This window comes from Palaemon carinicauda, chromosome 8, assembly GCF_036898095.1.
Source record: "Palaemon carinicauda isolate YSFRI2023 chromosome 8, ASM3689809v2, whole genome shotgun sequence".
NCBI classification, from domain to species: Eukaryota; Metazoa; Arthropoda; class Malacostraca; order Decapoda; family Palaemonidae; genus Palaemon; species Palaemon carinicauda.
This window is the reverse complement of record NC_090732.1, coordinates 158,748,737-158,772,419: the sequence shown is the minus strand read 5'-3', so window position 1 is coordinate 158,772,419 and position 23,683 is coordinate 158,748,737. Positions and strand designations below refer to the sequence as shown.

General features: G+C 48.2%; 1 protein-coding gene across 1 annotated transcript in view; it reads right to left on the bottom strand.

Annotated features, from left to right (window-relative positions):
- The window catches only part of LOC137645521 (serine-rich adhesin for platelets-like), a 153,771-nt gene extending 134,485 nt beyond the window's left edge, over positions 1–19,286 (bottom strand). The window contains exon 1 of the mRNA XM_068378326.1: positions 19,136–19,286. The gene's annotated coding sequence lies outside the window, so the exon portion shown is untranslated. The remainder of the gene's footprint in view (positions 1–19,135) is intronic.
- Between the last annotated feature and the right edge of the window lie 4,397 nt (positions 19,287–23,683).

Here is a 23,683-nt window from a genome sequence, read left to right as displayed (position 1 = left end):
GTATTTTTCCTAACCATACAAACCTTAGCTATTTACACATATTTGCCGGCCAGCCCTGTCCCCCAAGTCAAGTCCTACCTCTAAGTGAAGTGAGACATTTCACCGGTGTGTGAGGGAGGGAGGGGTAGCAAGCTACCCCTCCCCCTACCCCTGCTAAATAGCGCGGGGTAGGAAACCCTCGTTAAAATCTAATGGCTCGTCATTTCAGCTACGCTGAAAGTAATACCCCCAATGTAAATAGCTAAGGTTTGTATGGTTAGGAAAAATTCAATTTTCAATATTAAACTTACCCGATAATCATGTAGCTGTCAACTCCGTTGCCCGACAGAATTCTACGGGAGGGATACGCCAGCTATCACTATACTAGAAGGGGGTGTACTCACAAGCGCCACCTGTGGCCAGGTACTACAGTACTTGTTGTTGACGCCACCTCTCTTTTTCCTCTGTCGTGCTTCCGGCAAGACGTTCTTGGATACGCTTATGATTTTGGAGTATTGTTCACGGTTTGGTGAAGTATTTCTCTAAAATTTGCAGCTATTCGCTATACTGGAAACTTCTATATTAGCTTAGTTAGCTTTTGGAATTAAATTGATTAATTATGGTGACGAAGAGAATATGAACTCTCTTTCACCTTTTAATGGCCGACCCTTCCCTTAGACGGAAGTGTTGGTGTCTAAGAGAGTATAGACTCTCTTTCTTAATTTTGCTTACCGGGGACTCAGAATCCTAGTGAGTCGCACTCGAGAAAAGGAGTCCCTGCAAATCACAAGTTCCTTGCTCCGGTGGAGCAAGGAAACGTGTGGCCTACATAAGCTTGTGTGTGAAGGAAGGAAGTGTGACCCGTCCTAGGCAGTTGACCTGGAGTTCCAGAAGGAACTCTGGGTTAGGACGTTCCCAATACCACCTCGTCAGGGTATGGGGGACGCGACAGTATTGACCCAATACTCGGAACACAAGGAAGCATGGTTTACCTACAGGGGTTTGAGGTCAGCTATGCAGAGACCAGGATGCTGCTTCCCCAGTAGAGGGGACGATGAAGAAAGAAGTAAGGGCCAGACATACTTCTTTCGTTCATGCAGACTAAAACCCGATAACAATGCCCTCAACCTTCTGCTACCTGTCCAAAAAGGAGCCTGAGGTTAGACCAGCTGTTGTGTAGCCACCACAGAGCGATAGAAACGTATCGATACTCCTGTGGGTCACGTCCTGCAGGAAGCGGGCTGCGAAGGTCATTAGACGCTTCCAGACTCCAGCTTGTAGCACCTGCGTCACAGAGTAGTTCTACTCGAAGGCGAGGGACGTTGCAATGTATCCGACATCGTGCTGTAGGGCGACGTGACGGAGGAGGGTCTGGATTCAGGTCGAGATGAATGCCCTTGAGTCCGAGCTGAAGAGGTATACTGGTGACTCTCCCCTGTGTCCTCCCTGTGCTCCCAAACCGGCTTGCACGTGAGGACAAACTGCAGCTGTTCCCAAAGATAACCCCTCGATTCCTTTACTGGCAAGGAGAAGGTCTGGGTCATCTGATACAGAACGGAGACTCGAAATCTTGAAGGAGTCGAACCGGAGGACCGGGACTCCAAGATTCTGAGTCTAGAAAACAACTCAGGAGCGAACCTGAATGTTGCCTTCCCCTATTCTCTTGAAAGGGCAGAGTCGTACGAGACCATGAAGATTGCTTACACCCTGGCCGAGGCCAGAGTGAGCAGGAACACCGTCCCCCAAGACGGAATACGATCAGAGGCCTGACGTAATGGTTCTTGAGAAGATCTCAAGGGACTAAAGAGTCCGAACCATGCTCCATGGAGGAGGACTCACTCCGACTGGGGGCAGGGACGTTCGCAGCTTCGCATGAGCGAAGAAAGGTCCAGCGGGAAGGAAAAAATCTATTCCTTTCAGCCTGAAAGCCAGGGAAAGGCTGAGCGATAGGCTTCACTGCCGAGAGCGGAAAAGTTTCCTCCCGCCGAAAAGCAATAACTCCGTTATTGCTGGAACTCCGTTATTGCTGGAGAAGAGGCCTCAAGGGAAGAGGTATCTCTCCCACGACACCAACCACAGAAGGCTCTCCACTTCGCCTGGTAGACCCCTGCGGATGACTATCGCAGGTGACGCGACCTCCGCTCCGCGACTGTAGCGGGTTGTCTCTTCTTGAGGAGGCGGCTTAGTGTCTCCAGGCGTGAAGCCGAAGCAATGCAATGGCTCGTGGAAGATGTTATGGTGTGGTTGTTTGAGTAGCCTGTGTCGTGGAAGAAGCTCTCCCGGGAGTTCCGTCATGGGAAGCAGAGGGTCCGGAAACCGTTCTGCGTATGGTCACAGCGGAGCTCTCAAGGCCATCGAAAGGTTGACCGACAACCTGGTCTTGTTGAGACCCATTCTCAACAGACAACAATGGTGGGAAGACGCAGGCGTCGATGTTGTCCCACCATCACCGGAAAGCATCTTGCCAAAGAGTCTTGGGGTCTGAGACTGGGGGGAAGAACAGCGGAAACTCGAAGTTCCAAGCTGTCGTGATCAGGTCCCCCAGGCCAAAGACCTCCAGGTACTCTCTATCTGTGAGGCTCTGCTCAGATAGTCGGAGAGAACATTCCTCTGCCCGGAATGAGCGAACCGACTGTGGTATTGAGAGAACCTCGGATCATCTCAGTATTTCTAATGCAAGATGCGAAAGTATGAAAATGCGCCTCCCTGCTGGTTGGAATACGCCAGTACCATGAAGTTGTCGCGTGCGGAGCGACTCGGCAGGGTCTGTAGGATCTGTAGAGGCGCCAGACTACGGCCCCTAAGCCTGCCTGAATGATGGGGAGGTACCCTTCAGGTCCTGACCATAGGCTTGAACCGGAACATGCCCCCCCACCTTTTCTTTGACGAGTCCGAGAACAGCATCAAATGTGGGGAGAGGATGAGAATATCCACTCCCATGCATGAGGTTCCAAAGGTCAACACCCATTGCCGGTCTAAACGTTCTGCTGGTCCCTAGAAAGTCCGATTAATCGTTGCTTGGATACCACCGGGACTTGGGTCGCCTCACAGGGAACTTCCTGAGGCGACCTTTCGGAACTTGACGGGTCAATGAGGAAAAGAGACCCAGGAAACATTCCAAGATAGGGCTGAAAGCTCTCCTTGACCGAGAACAGGTACTGCGACTCTCCTCAGCCTTGCCACAGTCAACTGAAGGGAAGGCTCGGAGAAGGAGTCAATATCATGGCTAGATACTCCAGATTTGAGGCAGAAGTAGAGAAGGCTCCTAGCAAATTACCATGATCCCTCACTCTTGGTAAAGACCCGGAAGCTTGTCCCGGTGTTGAGGAAGGTCGAACCCGAGCCTACCGGAGTTGACCGGACCTCCAAAAAGCGAAGGAGGCGGAAGCCTGCTCCTGAGCGGCCATGAGGAAAGCAGGGAGAGTTCTCTGGGGAAAAACCTGCGATGACGCGGCGGGATCGCCACACCGCATCTTAAGCAGGAACATCTGTAGTCTAGGCTAAATTCCAAGAGATTCCTGGAAGATGGATGGAATGGAACCTGGAAGTACCCGTCCTTCCAATCTAGGGCCTAAGGAGTACTGCAGCCTCGTTACCAGTCTGATCGACTCTGCTGTTCCACGCTGGACGAAGTTTGTTCGGCAAACTTGATCAGAGCTGAGAGCTCGACGACGGAACTCCCGACTCAGATGCTTTCCCAGAAGAAAGGATTGACTGAAGAAGCCGGGAGGGAAGCCGTCGACAATCCTATGCAGGACCTTCTCCTAAGGCATGGATCCTTCTGCCCAACGGGCAAACCTCTTGCCGACCCCATGGCATAGAGGCTCAGTGACACCGGATTCGCCGACAGTGAAGGAAAGATGGTAAGAGCAAGGTGCGATATCCTTGGCTGATCACGGAGATCGTGCAGGAATCGGCATCGGGAGGCTGTTATCCGGACGAGTAACCTTAGGCATCCCCCCAGCGTAAGACCTGCAAGGGGGATTGCCAATCCTAGAGTTTGTGAACTTTGCCGGTCCCTTTAGGATTATGCCCCCCCGGGAGAGCCTCCCGTGCTACCTGTCCCTCACAGGAGGGGACTGCTATTGTACAACTTGTCTTAGCTGCCGTAGCTGGTTCCGATAACTTAGGCTGACGAGGCTGAATGAAGAAGCGTCAAGAGGCCTGCAGGGTTTGGAAGCAAGCGCCTTGGAGGAGTGAAAACACCCAACAACAGTCCATTTCTGTCCTTGGGCTCAAAACAAGCTCTTCCCAAGGATGGAAGTGTCTGAGCTTGTCGACATTTACGGATGAGACACCCGAGAGGAAGCCCTCAGACACTGCGTCTAGATGCTCCAACATCGAGGTTGCCCGCAAGTTCGAAACTTGGCGACGGAACGCAAAGGTGTTTGAGCCCGAGAGGAGGAAAGTACCCAAGATCTTCCTGGGGCTTCCTAGTACAAAACCTCGGGTCGCAACCGAGGAGGGAAAGGCCTGGTAAGCCCCTTCCACGAGAAGTGAAGAGGAAGGGCAAAACCAGTCACCCCTTGCCCGACGGAGAAATCTCGAAAGGAAAACTCCCTGGCAAGACCCTTCCAGGGAATAACGAGAAAGGACTAACCCAGGTTCAGGAAAGAAGAATGTTGCACAGACCTCCCGGAAGATTCTTCTTGCTCTAGCACGAGCCATGCTCGCGTTTACGGGGTGGAGACCGTGTTCTGGAAATACGCGCTCCAGAAAACTCGCCAGGCTGGCCGTGTTGCGAAACCCCGACGGGAATCGCGGTTGCAATCGCCCTAGCGCTCGCGCGATGGTAAATGAATGGTTCGCGCGTGGGCGAAAGTGGAAGCGCCCGTGTGCGGGCACGCAGGAGCGCAGACGAAAGTGCGCGAGGGAGCGCAGGAGGGCGGGCATGGTTGGAAGGGGGCGAGAGCTGGCGGTCGGAATCAAGACAGTTCACAGGAGAGCGACGACACGTAGACAAGCGATGGCTTACTGCAGGAATCGAGCTGGCGCTCGCGTAATGGAACACCGTCGGTTCGCGCGATGGAACACCGTCGGTTCGCGCGATGGAACACAGTCGGTTCGCGCGATGGAACACAGTCGGTTCGCGCGATGGAACACCGTCGGTTCGCGCGATGGAACACCGTCGGTTCGCGCGATGGAACACCGTTGGTTCGCGCGATGGAATACAGTTGGTTCGCGCGCGGGCGAACATTGGAGCGCACGTGGGTGTGCAGTCGCGTGGGCATGTGGTCGCGCGGGCACGTGGGGGCGCGGGCGAGCGCAAGCGGTCGGGAGACCGATGCCGCATAGGCGGGCGATGGCGCGTCTTGGCGAGCGATGGCCCGTAGGCGAGTGAAGGCGCGTTGGCAAGCGACGGCGCATTGGCGAGCAGTGGTGCGTTAACAAAACGCTAACGCGCAGGCGAAGAATCACGCTGACGCATAAGAGACTAGGGATGGTTAGCGCGAATCGCGCTAATCAGAAGGCGTGCAGGTGCATCAGGAAGGTGAGCGCTGATGCGAGCTGTTAATCAGGCGATCCTGGACGGTCAGGAAAAAACCGTTGGCGCCCATTGGTGCGTGGCAGGAAAGGGCGCGCTGATGTGCGCTGGCGATTGAAGAAAGCTGGCGCACAGAAGGACAGAAGTATAGGTGAGCGCTGGCGAGCAGGAGGAAGATCTACGGCAAGACTCAGCTACCGGAGATTGTGGTCCACAGCAGGCGAGCGCTAGATCGCTACTGATGGTGTCCAGGGGACCTGTAACGCGCGGAAGATCGATAGTGAGCAGGCGATCGATGGTGTGTTGGTGAACGCCGGCGCGTAGGCAAGCGATGGCGCGTTGGCGCATGGCGGTGCTTGCCGCGCAGGCGAAAGATCACGCGGGCGGTCAGGAGATCGCCGATGTTCAGGGGATCGCTGACGCGCTGGGGATCGTTGACGCGCAGGAGATAGCTGACGAGCAGGCAAACGTTGACGCGTATGTGGTCGCTGGCGAGCAGAAGGGCAACGCGTGGAATCCTGTGCGTACAGTAGCATAGAAGCATGCGTAGGTGACCGTGAGCGTTGCTGCGCTGGAGCAGGCTGACGAGCCGGATCGCGAGGGCAAGGAGAAGAAGAGTCCTTGTCCAAGACCTGAACTGAAGTTCTAGGTCGCGCGGGCGAACGTGGGCGCACAGGACGCGTATCAGGAACTGGAAGCGCAGGTGCGCTCTGACGGGCAGGAGATCTAGAGCGCTCAGGAGACCGATGGCGCGCAGGGCGCACAACAGGAACAGCAGGATGTTCGGAGACCTCAGGAGAGCGCTGGTGAGCAGTGGGCGATGAACATCAGGAGAGCGCTGATGAACAGGAGAGCGCTGACGAACAGGAGAGCGCTGGCGAACAGGAGAGCGCTGGCGAACAGGAGAGCGCTAGCGATCAGGAGAACGCTGACGAGCAGGAGAGCGCCTGTGCGCTAACACTGCAGAAGGGCACGCAGGGGAACCCTGACACGCAAGGGAAGCACCCACCGTGGGAGGCAACCCTTTGCCCCGAAGGGACCGTTGCCCGTCGGATGACGAGGTCAGACTGCTGTCCAGCTGCACCAGGGGCGGAAGGTCAGGAAGGCGTTGGATATCGATCCCCGGAGAGATCTAAGGAGGTAGGAGCTGCAGGCTGCATACGGAGAAGATTCAAAAAGGCGCCTCTTAGCACCTTTAGAGGGAGACGGGAGGCCCTTAAGACGTAGCGGACGGTGAGCCTTACGGCGAAGGCGGCCAACAGCAACAACAGCAGAAGAGTCCTCCGAAGAGGAGTCTCTATGAGTGTACTCCCTCGCAAACAAAAGAGAAACACTTCGTAGAAGAGACGGGTCAGTCAGTAACCTAAAAAGAGCAATCCTCCAAAGAGGGGCTCCTGCAGTTGCCCAGCCCCTTGAGCGTAACTGCAGGTGCGACCGCTCAGCACCAAAAGCATAGTCGCACGAAATAAAGGCAAGAGGAGAACCCCCAAAAGGGAAAAAAACTCAAGCCTGTACAGGAAAACTTCCCTCGGAAGGAAAGTTACCCACCCAAGGAGGCGAGCCTCCTGAGTGTTCTAAAATGAACTGAGAGCTGTCAATCGTCACGGGAGTACTTCCAGGAGAAGGAGACACGCCCCTGACGAAGATCTATAGGGGAGGTAGCAACAGCCGAATCCCCAGGCCTCAACAAGAAAGCTCACTCCGTTGTCACATTACAGAAACGAACTAGATCGGTAACTGTGAAAAATAAAAAAAAAAATCATTAGTTAACATTCATTCCCCCGGGAAGGCTCCGAAGAGGAATCCCGAGGGAAAAGAACACAAGAATCACACAACAGGCACGTGCTCTCACAACCACTTACACTCACGGAAGGAGAGCTGTAACCAACACAGAATTATAACAATAATAATTATGTAACTAGGTAATTATGTAATTTAAAAATGAATGAACACTAAAAAAAGAACAAAAACCCAAAAGGAATCGTTCTACAAAAGCTGAAAAATCAACAAATACAATTAGATTCATAAACTAATTGAGACAAAACGTACGGCGTAGCAACCCCACCCACATGGGAAGGAAGCTACTCAGACGTAGTAAAGGTAACGTAGTAAAGGGAGAACGACCTCAAAAGAGAGAAAGACCTTAGTCAAACTCATGAAATTACACTGTGGTGGCCTAACTGCCGAGGGCTCCACGGAGATATCGTACACTACACACACAAGCACAAACTCTGAAAAGGAAACTTACTGATTTCTATACTCAAATATATACATAAACACGAAAAAATGTTTACATATATATTGAGTAAAAGAAAAGTAAGTGATTAAGTAAAGACGAAACAAATAATGGCTGCCAAGCGAGGACGAAGACAGAGACGTCTGTCCATTGTCAGAGCCAAAAGTGAAGTGAGACATTTCACCGGTGTGTGAGGGAGGTAGGGGTAGCAAGCTACCCCTCCCCCTACCCCTGCTAACTAGCGCGGGGTAGGAAACCCTCGTTAAAATCTAATGGCTCGTCATTTCAGCTACGCCGAAAGTAATACCCCCAATGTAAATAGCGTGGTTTGTATTTCGGTTACGGAACAAATGCATTTTTACTTTCCATTCTCTGCATAACAAAAGAAATGAATATGCAAGTCATACTACATAGTAACTACGTAGTTGACGTCATATGATTGTGACATCATAGTGTTGGCGGAGTGTTTACCTACCGCCATCATGTTTTTAAGAGTAAGTTCGTTATTTTTTCAGTAGGTGGAAAAAACTGCTAATACTACCCCTTTCAAGTTATGAACATATCGATTATAACCCAACCACTACTCTCAGTCAAAATAAAACCAAACTAGCGAAAGCCAACTGTAAATTGTACATCACCAAGATGACTGCAATTATACAGGTTACAGCGAGTGAAAAATCCAACGATGTTGCCGACGTGAGCGACAGGGAAGATCTAAGGAATCATGGAATGGTTCCAGGTACCTCGCTAGGGGCGCGGCAGGTGGTACACCTAGCTACCCAATCTGCGATTGCCGCGAGTTTTGAAATTTCTGCCGGACGTAAGGGACGTATAGCTACATATATAACTACCGGCTCAGTCAGATGTTTAAAAAAATAATTTCTGTTTACGTTGTACGTATAATTCCCTTAACACGTTACACTCGTTATTCCATTTGGTCATTTATTCAAAATAAATGTCTATTAGAGTGTAATTGCGTCTTATTTCACCCAGCAATTAGCACATTAAATATGCCAGAGTTCTCTTACTTATTTATCTAAGTAAACCTCATATTATCGTATGCTTACAAACAATGGATATAGTTGACACTTAGTTGTTCCGACACCATAGACAAACCTTGAGACCTTTTGTATATCTAGTGGATACTTATGTTTGTTCATACAATATATGCAAACCTTGAGACCCCTTTTCTACTGTTTAGTATGACTCTTCCCTGCAGTGGGCAGGAAGCGCTAACATTGCCCATGATTAATGGTAATGACGGATAACGGTAACGTCATTTGTCTCAATGGTCCGGATGACCATAGGAAAATTGTTCCAAGGTTAAGGCACCTAAGAAAATCCACAGATACAGTACTTTCTAGTATTTCTCTGGTAAACTTCCATCAGACTTGAGCCCAAAAAACGGATTTTGAGCAAAGCGAAAAATGACAAATTCGTAGATAATTTGTATTTTTCCTAACCATACAAACCTTAGCTATTTAAATAGGGTATTACTTTCGGTGTAGCTGAAATGGTGAGCCATTAGAATTTTAACGAGGGTTTACTACCCCCTCCCTAGGTAGCGGGGGGGTAGGGGAGGGGTAGCTAGCTACCCTTCCCCCCTCACACACACAGGTGAACTAGACTTTGCTTAGAGGTAAGACTTTCCGGGGACAGGGCTGGCAGGCAAGTTTGATTAAATAGCTAAGGTTTGTATGGTTAGGAAAAATACAAATTATCTACGAATTTGTCATTTGTTCCGTAACCGAAATACAAACCACGCTATTTAAATACGGTGACTTAACCCTTAGGAAGGATGGTAAGTCCCAGCCGTTACTGGCTTTTTGGCTTTTGCCCGGGGACTCAGTATCTGAGTGTGTAGAACTCGAGATAAGGAGTCCCTGCACCTCGCAAGTACCTTGCTCTGCAAGGACCGCGGCCTACGTAAGCGTGTGTGTGTGAAGGAATGAAGTGTGACTTGTCCTAGGAAGTTGACCTGGAGTCCATTAGATGGAATTCTAGGTTAGGACGTTCCCAATACCACCTCGTCAGGGTATGGGGGACGCGACAATATTATCTTAACACTAGGAACACAAGGAAGCATGGTTTACCTTCAGTGGTTTGAGGTCAGCTGTGCATAGAACCCAGGATGTTGCTTTCCCCAAGAGAGGGGAGGATGAAGAAAAGAATAAGGGCCAGGCATATCTTTTCATTCATGCAGACTAACACCTGGTAACAATGCCCTCAACCTTCTGCTGCTTGTCCATTAAGGAGCCTGAGGTTTAAACCAGCTGTTGTGCAGCCACCACAGGGCCCATAGAGAACGTATCGAGCCTCCTGTGGGTCATGTCCTGCAGGTAGTGGGCTGTGAAGGTCGTCTGACGCTTCCAAACCCCTGCTTGTAGAACCTGCGTCACTGAGTAGTTTCTCTTGAATGCCAGGGACGTAGCGATGCCTCTGACATCATGTGCTCTAGGGCGACGTGACGGAGGAGGGTCTGGATTCAGGGAATGGTGGATGACCCAGCGAATCCATGCTGAGATAGTGTTCTTAGTGACCCTCCTCTTCGTCCTTCCTGTGCTCACAAACAATGCTTGCACTCGAGGACGAATTGCAGCTTTTCTCTTAAGATAGAGCCTCAGACTCCTTACTGGGCACAGTAGGAGATGGTCTGGGTCATCTGTTACAGAACGGAGAATCGAAATCCGGAAAGAGTCGAACCGGGGGTCCGGCACTCCTGGATTTCGAGTCTTAGCCACAAACTCATGGACGAACCTGAACGTTACCTTTACCCATCCCCTTGAATGGGCGATGTCATACGAGAGACCATGAAATTCGCCGACTCGCTTTGCCGAGGCCAAAGCAAGTAGGAACACAGTCTTCCAAGTCAGGCGGCGATCAGAAGCCTGGCGTAATGGTTCGACGGAGGTCTCTTAAGAGACCTGAGGACTCGAACCAAGCTCCCTGGAGGAGGTCTCACTTACGACTGAGGGCAGGTAACTTCATAACTTCGTATGAGTGGTTCCAGCAAGGGGGAAATGTCCATTCCTTTTAGCCTGAAGGCAAGACTTAGGGCTGAGTGATAGCCTTTCACTGCCGAGACTGAAAGGTGCATCTCTTCCCGCAAATACACAAGAAACTCCGCTATTGCTGGAATAGTGGCATCGAGTGGAGAGATACCCCTTCCACGACACCAACCACAGAAGACTCACCACTTCGCCAGGATAGACTCCTGCGGATGACTTTCGCAGGTGTCGAGACATCCTTTCGGCAACTTGTTGCGAAAAGCCTCTCTCTGTGAGGAGATGTTGGATAGTCTCCAGGTGTGAAGCAGCAGCGATGCTACGGCTTTGTGGGAGATGTTGGAGTGTGGTTGTTTGAGTAGCTCGTGTCGAGGAGGGAGTTCTCTCGGAAATTCCGTCAGGAGCTGCAGAAGGTCCGGGAACCACTCTGTGTGATGCCATAGCGGAGCTACTAAGGTCGACAGATATTCTGGTCTTGTTGAGCACCCTTCTCATCAGACAGAACGGGGGAAAGGCATAAACGCCGAAGTTGACCCACCATTGTTGGAAGGCATCTTGCCAGAGTGCCTTGGGGTCCGGGACTGGGGAGCAGCACAACGGAAGCTTGAAATTCAAGGCTGTAGCGAACGGATCCACAGTCGGGGAACCCCACAAAGTCAGGACTTTGTTGGCTGCTAGAGGATCCAAAGACCACTAGGTACTCACTATCTGGGATGCCCTGCTCAGACTGTCAGCAAGCACATTCCTTTTGCCCGAAATGAAGCGAGCCGATAGTGGAAACGAGTGGACTTCGGTCCATCTCAGTATCTTTACTGCAAGATGGGATGACTTTTGTGAAAAGGTACCTCCCTGCTTGTTGATGTAAGCCACTACCGTGGTGTTGACGCTCCTCACCACCACAGAGTGAATCCCCAGATACTGTTAGAACTGTTGAAGTGCCAGAAATACGGCCTTCATCTCTAGCAGGTTTATGTGGAGGCACTTTTCTGATTCTGATCATAGGCCTGAGGTCCTGTGGTTCAGGATGTGGGCCCCCCCACCCTTCTTTTGAGGCATCCGAGAACAGCATCAAATCCGGGGGGGAGGATGAGAAGATCCACTCCCTTTCGGAGGTTTTCCGTCTGTAACCCACCACTGAAGGTCCGTCTGTTCCGCAGGACCCATAGGGACCAAAACGTCCAGGAAATCGTGACCTTGATTCCACCAGGACTTGGGCCGCCATTGCAGGGATCTCATCCTGAGGCGCCCATTTGGAACTAGACAGGCCAGGGAAGAAAGGTGACTGAGAAGACGTAACCATGATTGGGCTGGGAGTTCTTCTCGTCTGAGGAAAGGATCTGCGACTCTCCTCAGCCTTGCTATCCTGTCGTCTGATGGAAAGGCTTTGTGGAGATTGGTGTTCAAGATGATGCCTAGATATACCAGTCGTTGAGATGGAGGCAGAGAAGACTTCTCGAGATTTACCATGATCCCTAGATCTTGTCAAAGTCTCAGAAGCTTGTCCCGGTGTCGAAGAAGGGTCGACTCCGAGTCTGAAAGGATCAGCCAGTCGTCCAGATAGCATAGGAGACGGATGCCGATCCTGTGTGCACACGAAGAGATCAGGGTGAACACTCTGGTGAATACCTGAGGTGAGACCGAAACACAGCACCTTGAACTGGTAGATCTTGTTGTCTAGGCTGAATCTTAAGTACTTCCTTGAAGACGGATGGATTGGGATCTGGAAGTACGCGTCCTTCAGATCCAGTGTACACATGAAGTCTTGTGGTCTCACTGCAAGTCTGACCGTGTCTGCTGTCTCCATGCTGAACGGAGTTTGTTTGACAAACCTGTACAGAGCTGAGAGGTCAATGACTGGTCTCCAGCCTCCAGATGCCTTCTTTACAAGAAAGAGTCGACTGAAGAAGCCTGGGGAACCGTCGACGATCTCTTGGAGAGCATCCTTCTTTAGCATGGTCTCGACTTCTGCCCGAAGGGCTAGCCCCTTTGCCGATCCCATGGCATAGGAGCTCAACGACGTGGATTCGTTGTCAGGGGAGGTAGAGATGTTGTGAACGGGACGCGATATCCCTGTTCCACATCTTTGGGCTCAAACAGACTCTTTCCCATAAGGGAAGTGTCTGAGCTTGCCGACTTCAAAGGCCGGGACCCTCGAAAGGAACCTTTCTGCCACCGCATCACGTCCTTTCAAGATCGAATTGGCCCACAAGTTTGAGGCTTGGTGGGCCAGAACTCAATGGTGCGGGTGCCCGAAAGGAGGAAGGTCTCCAGTGCCTTCCTGGTGCTTTCTTTGGACAGATCTTCGGATCGCAACAGGATGCCAAGAGACCCCAACCAGACGTGGAGCCACGAAGTACAGTAGCCTGCATGGCGCACTTCGGGACCTTCTCCTGGCTTAGGTTCTCTGTCGCCGAGAAAGTCACTTGCCGGCTAGAGAGTCTCTCGAGAGGGACTCCCTTGGTAAGCTCTTCCACAGAGTGCAAAGTAAGAGCTAAGCCAGACTCCTCCATGATCTCAAAATACTTCCTCTGGTGGAGATGGGAGGAGCTTGTTGCCAGTAGTGGAACGGCTGGAGGAGGCGAGCTCGAAGAGCTGGCCGTCAACCTTATCCCTAGGCACTCTTCGCCCCTTGTGACCAGGGCAAAACCGCACTGGCCTTAGAGGGTTTCTGAGTGCAAAAGATTCGGTCCAGGACCGTGTCCTTGCCCTCGCAAGGAGGAACCTCAGGTTCCTTGAACCCGTTGAGATGCCTCATCAGAGTCAAGACCTACCAGAAGGCATGCTCTGACTCTTACTGCTCTCCCCCTGGAGAGCTGGCAGCAAAGTCTCCCGTCCCCAAGGGCTTTACTTGGGGGGACTCTTAAAGTCCTTCGGTTCCCTCCTAGGAGGAATACAGGACTCCAACAACGAAGTCTGAGGGCTCCTGCTCGAGGTGGGGTTTCTCCCATTGGTGCAGTGGGAGAAGGCCTCACCTCGGTAGAGGGAGCGCACTGGCGCTTGCGCGGGAAAAACCCAGGGATCGCGCGCGAGAGACTGTTGAAAACACCGCGCGCAAGCGAGACTTCATAGGGTGAGCAGGAATCAGATTGACGTGCAGGAACAGAATGAAGAGCCTGTGAGAATGTCGGCGTGCGTACGAGATTGTTGGAGCTTGAAGATCGTCGGTGCTTGTGCGCGAGAGAAGATCGACGGTGCTTAAAAGTTCGTCGGCGCTTGTGCGCGTAAGAAGATCGTCGGCGTTTGCATGCGTAAAAGGATCGTCGGCGCTTGCGCGCGTAAGAAGATCGTCGGCACTTGCGCGTAAGAAGATCGTCGGTGCTTGCACGTGTAAGAAGATCATCGGCGCGGGGAACCATCGGAGCCTGCGCGCGGACGATCGTCGGAGCTTACGTGCGTAAGAAGATCGCCAGCGCTAGCGCGCTAAAGAAGATCGTCGGCGCTTGCGCGCGTAAGAAGATCGTCGGCGCTTGCGCGTAAGAAGATCGTCAGCGCTCGCTCGCGAAAGAAGATCGTCGGCGCTTGCGCGCGTAAGAAGATCGTCAGCGTTTGCGCCCGTAGGAAAATCGTCAGCGCTTGCGTGCGAAAGAAGATCGTCGGCGCTTGCGCGCGTATGAAGATCGTTGGCGTAAGAAACTCGTCGACGAGCACGAGCGCGCGCTAGGATGAAGGGACAGCTGACAGGACAGTCAGGAACTGGGACGATCAACACTGGAAGTTCTGGTGAGCGCCTGTGCGCTAACTCAGGAATAGTCCCTGGAACAGGATTCCTCTGGATGGAAGTCTCAGGAACAGCAGGAACAGTCGTCGAGCGCTTGCGCACAGGAAAACGGCGCGCAGGGGATACCTGGCGCTTAAGGGACTTACAGTGTTTTAAAGCCTCTTTGCCCCGAAGGGACCGGTGCCCGTTGGATAACGGAGTGCGTGGGCGCCCACAGCGTCAGCAGCCAGGAACGGAGACGGCAGGTCAGCAGGTCTAGGAGATGGCGAACAAACTGCGGAGAGGTCCCGAACAGGAGGCTGGTCTAAACAGGAACAATCCTCCGAAGAGGAGTCTCTATGAGTGGCCTCTCTCGCAAACGAGAGAGATGAACACTTCGTAGAAGAGACTTGAAGACACTGGTGATGGCGCCTCCTAGGGCAGTTGGATCAGCAAGCTGACCTATAAGGAGCAATCCTCCGAAGAGGAGTCCTTATGAGTGGCCTCCCTCGAGAGAGGTCACAAGACTGATCCTGCAGCTGCTCAGCCCTTTGAGCATAGCTGCAGGTGCGACCGCTCAGCCCCAAGAGCATAGCCACCTGAAGTTTTCAACGCCCGGCCTTGCAACCGCTCAGCTCCTTGAGCATGGTTACAAGTGCGGTCGCTCAGCACCAAGAGCATAACGGCCCGAGGACCAGGAAAACCCATCCAGGAATTATTAAGTTATGAGAAGTACCCCCTGTGCAGGGGAGAAAACTCACACCTAGGAAGGGAACCTCCCTCGGAAGGGAAGTTACCTACCCCTGGAGGCGAACCTCCTTAGCGTTCTAAGATGAACTAAAGAGCTGACAGTTGTCACGGGAGAACTTCTAAAAGAAGGGAACACGCCCATGACAATGTCCTAGAGAGACGGCAGCAACAGCAGACTCCCCAGGCACCAACAGGGCAGCTCTGCTTCGTTGGCACACTTTAGGCAAACGAAGAAAAACTGCATCATTAACTGGGAAAACAAAATAAATAATTAGTTAACAGAAATTCCCCCGGGAGGAACTCCGAAGAGAAAACCCCGAGGGAATAGAAAACATAAGAGTTACAAATTAAGTATGCGCCCTCCTCCCCCACTGAAATTCATGGGAGAAGAGGGAGGGGGGAGAACTGTAACAAAAACAGAATTATAACAGAATTATAATTATGTAATTCATCTAAGAATGTTCACAAATAGTAAGAACCACTGACCCCCGAAGGGAAGTGTTCTCCACAGAAAGCTGACAAGTTAAAAAAACAAGTAGATTTCTTTAAAAATAAGTGAGACAAATAAACGGAATAGCAACCCAACCCACACGGGAAAGAAGCTTCCGTAATAATACGTAGTAGTAGTAGTACAGTAAAAGGGTGAACGACCTCGAGTAGAGAGAGAGACCGTAATCAATCTAAACTCCCACGTTCACTTCGCTGAGAATCCAAGTACCCCGTAGGGAAGGAGGAACAGCGGAGAAAACAGATGAATGAAGAAAGTCCAGCGATGACGATTCCCTCGGCGGCCGAATTATCGGAAGCCGAAGGAATGACCGAAGGACCAAGGGAGAGGCCGCACCCCATGACGTGAAACCGTGGTGGCCTGGTACTACGCCGGTGACGTCGTACACTACACACACAGCACAAACACTGAAAAGGAAACTTACTATATTTCTATACACAAATATATACATAAACATAAAGAATGTTTATATATATATTAAGTATAAGAAAAAGTAAGTAAAGACAAAATGCATTAATGGCTACCAAAGCGAGGGTGGGAGCAGACACGTCTGCCCATCACCCGAGCCAAAAGTAAAGTGAACTACAGTAGTTCACCGGTGTGTGAGGGGGGAGGGGTGGCTAGCTACCCCTCCCCTACCCCCTCGCTAACTAACGAGGGGGTAGTATTAGCTACACCGAAAGTAATACCCTATTTAAATAGCATGGTTTGTATTTCGGTTACGGAACAAATCTATTTTTGGGTGAGATAGCCATGTCGTCGTGATGGACCCGCTCTCCTTTTCTATAGAAAAGGCCTTGGCAGGATCCCTCCCGAAATTACTATATCTGTAGCACCATGCTCAATGCTACAAGGAATGAGCGCCATTTTGGATACAGCGCCATCTAGATACTCAATAGTAGTACGGGAGGAAGGGTAACCTTGATAACGGCTCCCCTTCTATTTTTGCCGCTCTTCCCCCTCGAAACGAAAACGCTATTCGGGGTTAAGATGGCTATGTCATATCAAGATATACGTCCCGATATTATGCGATATCCTTAAGAGAAATTTTAAAGCTATTCGCGCCAGAAGTTAGAATTCTGGAGACCTAAACGTTAATTCTCTGGGAATATCACTGTAGCCAAATATCCCTTAGAAAGCTACCTGTAGGAACCTTCCATCAGGACAACATGGCTATCTCACCCCATTTATTATGTTATGGTTGAATGTTTCTGTACTGCTGATGGAAATTTGTTTTATAAATCAATTTATTTTCTTTTACTTCAAAGTCTTCATTGCTGTTAATATGTGTTTATGAAGCAAAAATCAAGAGCTGTTTACTTTGTTATTTTGTAATTCACTTAAAATAAAACACTTTTCCACCAGTGTAATTAATCTGTTATTATATATTTCGCTATCCTGTAACAAGCCCTTACAGTATAGTTAGGTTTCTATATACAGGATCATAGGTACCAAAGTGATTTAAAACGGGGGTGGAATTGGAACTGGTGGGTTGGGGCTAAATGTAGGGGTTGGAGGGGCGGGGGGGGGGGGGGGATCACTAGGAAATTTGCCCTGGGGCGGCAGTTAGGTATGTGAGGGGCCTGCATACGATGAGTAGGAAATGTAAGCAATCACGTAACTCGTTCGTCGACAAGCTCCGAAGAACAAGGATGGGGCATGGATAAATCCAAATCCCGCCAGAGAAATCCCCTGAAGGGGAAACCCCACAGATGAAGATAGTTTTCCCACGGACAGGAAAGGCAACCAACCTTTGTTGCCAGTTTCTGCAATTCTCCCCGCAAACGAGGATATTGCTGGACCGTGGATGGGGCAGGAACTCTCCCTTGGAAGGGAAAGTTGCTCAACACCTGGAGGAGGTTAAGTCTCCCTCAAAAGGGAAAATTATCCAACACCTGGAAGTGAGCTCCCGGCAGTCCCCTCTGCCTGTCAATGAGCCAAGCTCAGTTGAAGGTCAACAAAGTGTTGCCTGTGAAACGTAGCCGAAGCTCATTTCTGGATTTATCCGGAGGATTACCCGACAAGTCACTCCGAGGAGTTCCTGTCAGCCACAGCTCACGCCCGCCCGCCGAAGCAGAGCGAACGTTGGGCGAGCAGCAAAAGTAGAGGCAAAAGACCTCTAGCTACCTTACCTTGCATGGGGAATCCATGAGCCCCAAGGAAGGCAGCACTGATGGGAAAGGGACTTTTTAATAAGTTTTAGGCCAGTTGCTTTTAATCATAAACCAGTTAAAAGGTTAGACAGATGAGAAAAGACGTCTCCTCTACCAAGCCGAATTAAAAAGGGATGATTGGTCGCTAGTGCTGGTGGGCACAGGGGGCTAGTTATCAGCTAGTTTCAGCTTCGTCGAAATAAATTCATCACAGTAAAGAGCGAAGGGTGTGTGTTGTGCTGGAACAATTGAAATTTCTACATAATCATTGTCAGAAATGTTCCAAGCTATGCATCTTACACACACATTGACACTACTGGCAATGTCACGGTAAAGTTAGAAAGACCAAATTCGAAGTGTGTCTAGTACATTTTCTCTGCGAAAAATTACAGGGGAAGTTTTGGGGATAAGTACTATTTTGAACTGAAGCAATTGCCCGTTTTTACATTTGATTTGTATTACTCAGACTCTGACTATTATGGTAAATTATTACTATACAGACCAAGTCTTAGTGTAAGCTAAGGATATGACTGTATAAGAGGGGCTCCAGGTTAGTAAGGATACGGCTTCTGGGTTAGATTTGGTGGGGAAGTCTTGGTTAGCTTGTGTTTTTGTTTTGTGTCCCTTTTAAAATTGGACCACGTTAAAGACTGAAAAATCTGTGTTCAAAAGTAAATGGAGCTCGTAAGGAAACATGACTCAAGAACGGTGATTAAGAGATAACTGCTACAGTTAGAATTAGGTGTTATTTCCCCCTCCTATTTTTGCTTGAAAAACTATATTTTGTTAGTTTTCTTGTTTTCTTTGGGGGGTTTCTGCTATCACCTTCTACAATTAGTTGGTTTTCATTTTATCCTACCAAAAACCCTGACTCACACCTGGGGTTCTTTCATTACAGTTGGGATATGTTGGGTGGTGGTAATTGGAAAACCATACTTTTGTGGAGGATAACATCAATACACAATAAATCATATACATATGCAGAACTAATAGGAAAATTATTTTCTTGCAAAAATTGCTGGGTGGGAGACTACTGAAATTTTACCCTATTCATTCACTGTTCTTTGCTCCACTTTGGCTCACTTACCTTGAAAATAAATATTATCTCATTGGTCCTGTGTTCTGGCAAGCAGTAAATGTTATGATGAGCCTGTTAGCCAATTGGGCAAATATTTTGGTGGACAAAAACTCGGTGACCCAACTACCTACGAATTACCCTTAGCGTGCATTACTCAGGTAGGTTGGTAAATTTATAGAAAAACACAGAAAACATTTCTGAGAAAATAACCTTTACTACAGTAAATAACGCGCTTTCAACGTACTTGGCCTTTAATGCCACTGCAAATACGCCATTCTGGCGTTATAGACGACCCCCTTCCCAAAGGACACAGGTGGGAACCAGGGATTTTGGGTGTGGGAAATAGGTTCGGGTAATTTATGCCACCAGCATAAGAGGAAAGCTTTCCAATACTAGGTGCTCCAACAATGAACCACGATTTGTCCAACTAGGTAGACGGCTAATTTGACTACGGTTAAAAGACCAATCCGACTAATTAGGCTTATAGTTACTTAACCTAGGCCTATTGTTCCTGGATTTACTAGGCCAAAAGCAAGAGGAAACAATATAATACTGACATACCATAGGCCTATTGTTCCTAACTTAACTACAAAGAAAAAAAGAGGAAATTCGACTTGATACTGACATAACAAGCTAGGCCTACCGTTCATTATTAAAGTCACTTAAATTCTTATCATAATTGTATGGTCATATGCTGCACTACCATAGCAGCTACTTCAAGTCTTTAGGACTAAATCAAACTTTAGTTGGTTTGGACCTTGAAGCCTAATTTTACGGATTATAACTACCAATAATGGGCAATGACTATCAAATACAATACCATCAGGACGGTTCATTAAGCCTACTATTATAGACAGCCAAGTTTTAACCATTAAAAACCTAAATATCATTAACAGTTATTATCATTGGCATAAATTAGTAAAATAATCACCTGAGAAGCTTATATCTTCGTCCGAGTTACGTAGATATCTTACTTAGGATAGACACGTATGTAGACGACGTGATTTGATTAGTGGTTGCAAATCTACTTAATCAAGTGACCAACATGAAGAGAAATCCCGCCTTTTTTCTCCGAGAGTTGCCATGTGTTGATTAAAATATTTTCATTTCTATACATTTCACTTTTCAAATTTAAAGAAAAAAATACGTCAGTTTAGAATTGTATGATAGAAATATAACTTTAGGTACAATAAAATTACATTGATATTGAAACATTAATATTCAGTATCACCTGGATATTGTGTATTGTTAAGAATTTCTATTACGTCGACCATTGTAAAATGCAATGAAACATACACACACAAACATATATATATATATATATATATATATATATATATATATATATATATATATATATATATATATATATATATATATATATATATATATATATATATATATATATATATATATATATATATATATATATATATATATATATATATATATATATATATATATATATATATATATATATATATATATATATATATATAATATCTCATGATATCATCGTTAATTACACAATAACTTTTCGATAATTGACAATGTTCTCTTAGCAGATCATGAGCAAGCTATCCTCTATCACCCTCTGAAGTTTTAATCATTATTCTACTAAATATCTTTCATCACTTTTCACCTTACTCTACCATCAGTGTGAAATTTTACTCGTATATGTAACATAGGCCTACGTGGAATATTTTCATTCTTCCAAATCATTCACAGTAGGTCTATTATTATTATTATTATTATTATTATTATTATTATTATTATTATTATTATTATTATTATTATTATTAAGACTAGCAAAGCTACAAACCTAGTTGGGAAAGGTGGCTGCTATATATACGACCTAGGGCTCCACAAGGGAAAAATGTCCCTGTGAGGAAAGGAAATTGGGATATGAATATTAAATGAGAAGTAATGAAGGGAAAATATCTTATGATCCTTATCAAGGTTAAAATAAATCTGTCCCATATAAACTATGAAGAGACATTCGAATTTCTTAAGTTCTACCTATTCAATTGCTTGATTAGAAAAATCATTCCACAATCTGATTACAGCTAGGATAAAGTGTCTAAAATATTGTGTAGTATTGAGCTTTATGGTGGAGAACACGGATATCTATATCTATGGTGGAACAGACATGGCTGTTAGTACGAAATGTAGCCTACACCATAACCCTACGTACAGGATGGTAGCCTCTAGTCTGAGGGAGATCAGAATGCAATCGGTGGTCGGAAAAAAAAAAAAAAAAAAAAAAAAAAAACTTATAGGCTACAACATACGCAACCAACTAACTGAACGACACTGCCAGAGATTAATCTAGATCTCTAATAAAGTTTTTGTCCAACAAACTGATATGAGATTTAGCAGATGGAAACCAGACAGGCGAGAAATACTTGAAACAAGGCAGAATAAACAGAAATAGAAAATTTCTTCAGAATAATCGATCACCGAAATTCTTCAATAAAACTTACTCAATAAGCCAATTTCATGCATCTGAAGAAGAAACAGACGGAATGTGTTTCTAAAATGTAAATTTTCAATCAAGAATCACACCTAAATTTTTAAGAGCTGTATAGAATTAAATAAACATTTTCAATAGAGAAACCTGAATGTTGAGGAGCCACTGTCCTTGATCTACTTAAAAAAAAATCATACTTTGATCTTTGTTAAGGTTCATGTAACTTCCTGTACCATACTTTACAACATGCACTAAATTTAGCTAGATTACGAATTCCTTATCTACCTTTATATGTAACCTAATTCAGATGTAGTGAAATGGTTTGTGTATTGCCACGATCAGCAAAGCTGTAGGCTACTATAGTCAGGGCCGCCCATACCAGGTTGATTCGCTGTGAGCGATCAGAATAAGGTCTCCCACCATCACCAATCCACAATGGCCAGCGTAACAAAGAGACGGCTAATCAAGAGACATTGTAAGGACATCGCTCCCTCCGTCGTCCAGCATTCTCTTTGAATTCTCCATTTTATATAAATTCTCCTTTCGCCACACTGTGGCTAACTGTATACATTTGTTCCGCTCCCTCAGAGCTACTATTTCATGCATTTATTATTTCGCCACATATTTCTATTGAATTATATTTCAAGTATTTATAAGTGTGAAAAAACACACATTTTGTGGCAGTTGGTTCAAGCCAGATTGGCGCCAGCGAGCATGCTACATTGCCGTCCGCACCTTGTATTATATTCTCGTACCTGTTTGAATAAACCGCCAGTTGTTGTTGGTGATAGCTCGTCTCACTGTCTTTACAACTGGTGACCCCGGAGTTGAAGTAGCATCAGCGGTTTTGGCTTTGCCATTAACGGACTTATTACGGCCGTGCTACCTTCTTTTACTCTGCTACCTTAAGCGTGAGTTTCGGCCTTTGGCGTTCCCACACCTCGGTGCGTTTGTAAGGCAGTAGGATGAGCTTAACCGACATATCAACTTCCCACCACTTCGCCGACTCGTTGACTGACCACAGTGGCGGATTCAACCCGCCCATCATGCCCAACGGCCTCGCCTCCACGCCCAAAGTCAAACTGCCGCTGTTTTCTCAACACAACACCGCTTCCTGGTTCCTTAGAGCAGACGTACTCTTCCGAGTCGCTAGGCTCAGTGACTCCTGCGCCAAGGCCGACATCGTTCTCATCTCTATCCCAGAGGAGGTATTCGACAAGATTTCCCCATGGCTCAACACCCAGGCTGGCCAAGTTTCCTATGACGACCTGAGAATGAAACTAATTGGTATCTACTCACTCTCCGTTTCAGCAAGGGCACAGAAAGTCCTGGATCTCACCGGCAAACCCATGGATGACACCTCTCCTGTCGAGGCGTGGGACGAGTTGACCGGCCTGCTAATGCTTCCAGAGATCGACAGCAACGGCCGATGATGCGAGATTAGCCTATCTAGTGAGATTTTCCTTCAACGCCTGCCGCAGGACGTAAGGGCCCAATTGACGGACGCCGACACGCTTCCAATAAATGAACTCCTGTTGAAGGCTCAAAAGCTCCACGAGGCTTCTAAAGCATCCTGCCTCGGGGCATCATCAGTATCGTCTTCGTTCTCCTCCTTCAGCTGCTCTTCCATAGACTCTTCAGCAACGACTCCTGACGACGACGAGATCAGCGCTCTAGAAAGAAGGAAACCACCGCAACCGACATGTCCGAACCCTAGGCCTAACCCAGTATGGTGCTTCTACCACCAACAGTTCGGCAGCGACGCCAAGAAATGTAGGTCACCGTGCAACTTCCCTAGAAGATGACGCCAGAAGAGACCACCTACCACCATCGCAGCTGCAAGAAACCAAAACAAGAACGGTTTCTATATCTTCCAACCGTAGACTCATGGTCGACACCGGCGCTATGCAGTCAACATTCCCGCCATCACAAGCTGACCTAGACCGTGGTCCCAGCAAAGACTCGCCGCCAACAGGTCTCCCATACAGTGTTATGGGACCAGGACCCTTAGGATATCTATCATGGGCCATTCGTATTCCTGGCCCTTCGCCATCGTTGACGTCAGTTGCCCCCTCCTTTTGTGCAGATTTCCTCGCTCACCTCGGACTACTTATCGATGTTGCTGGAAAATGCCTCATCGACACAGGAACCTGCCAGTCCTGTGCCCTAAGAGCCGGCCCTGCCACAATGTCCGTATCCGTTGTAATGACGCAGCCCTACGCCGACCTCCTGCAAGAATTTCCTGACGTTTCCAAGCCCGAGTACGGGATCTACCACCACATCACGACAACGGGACCTCCTACTCACGCCAAATTCCGCCGC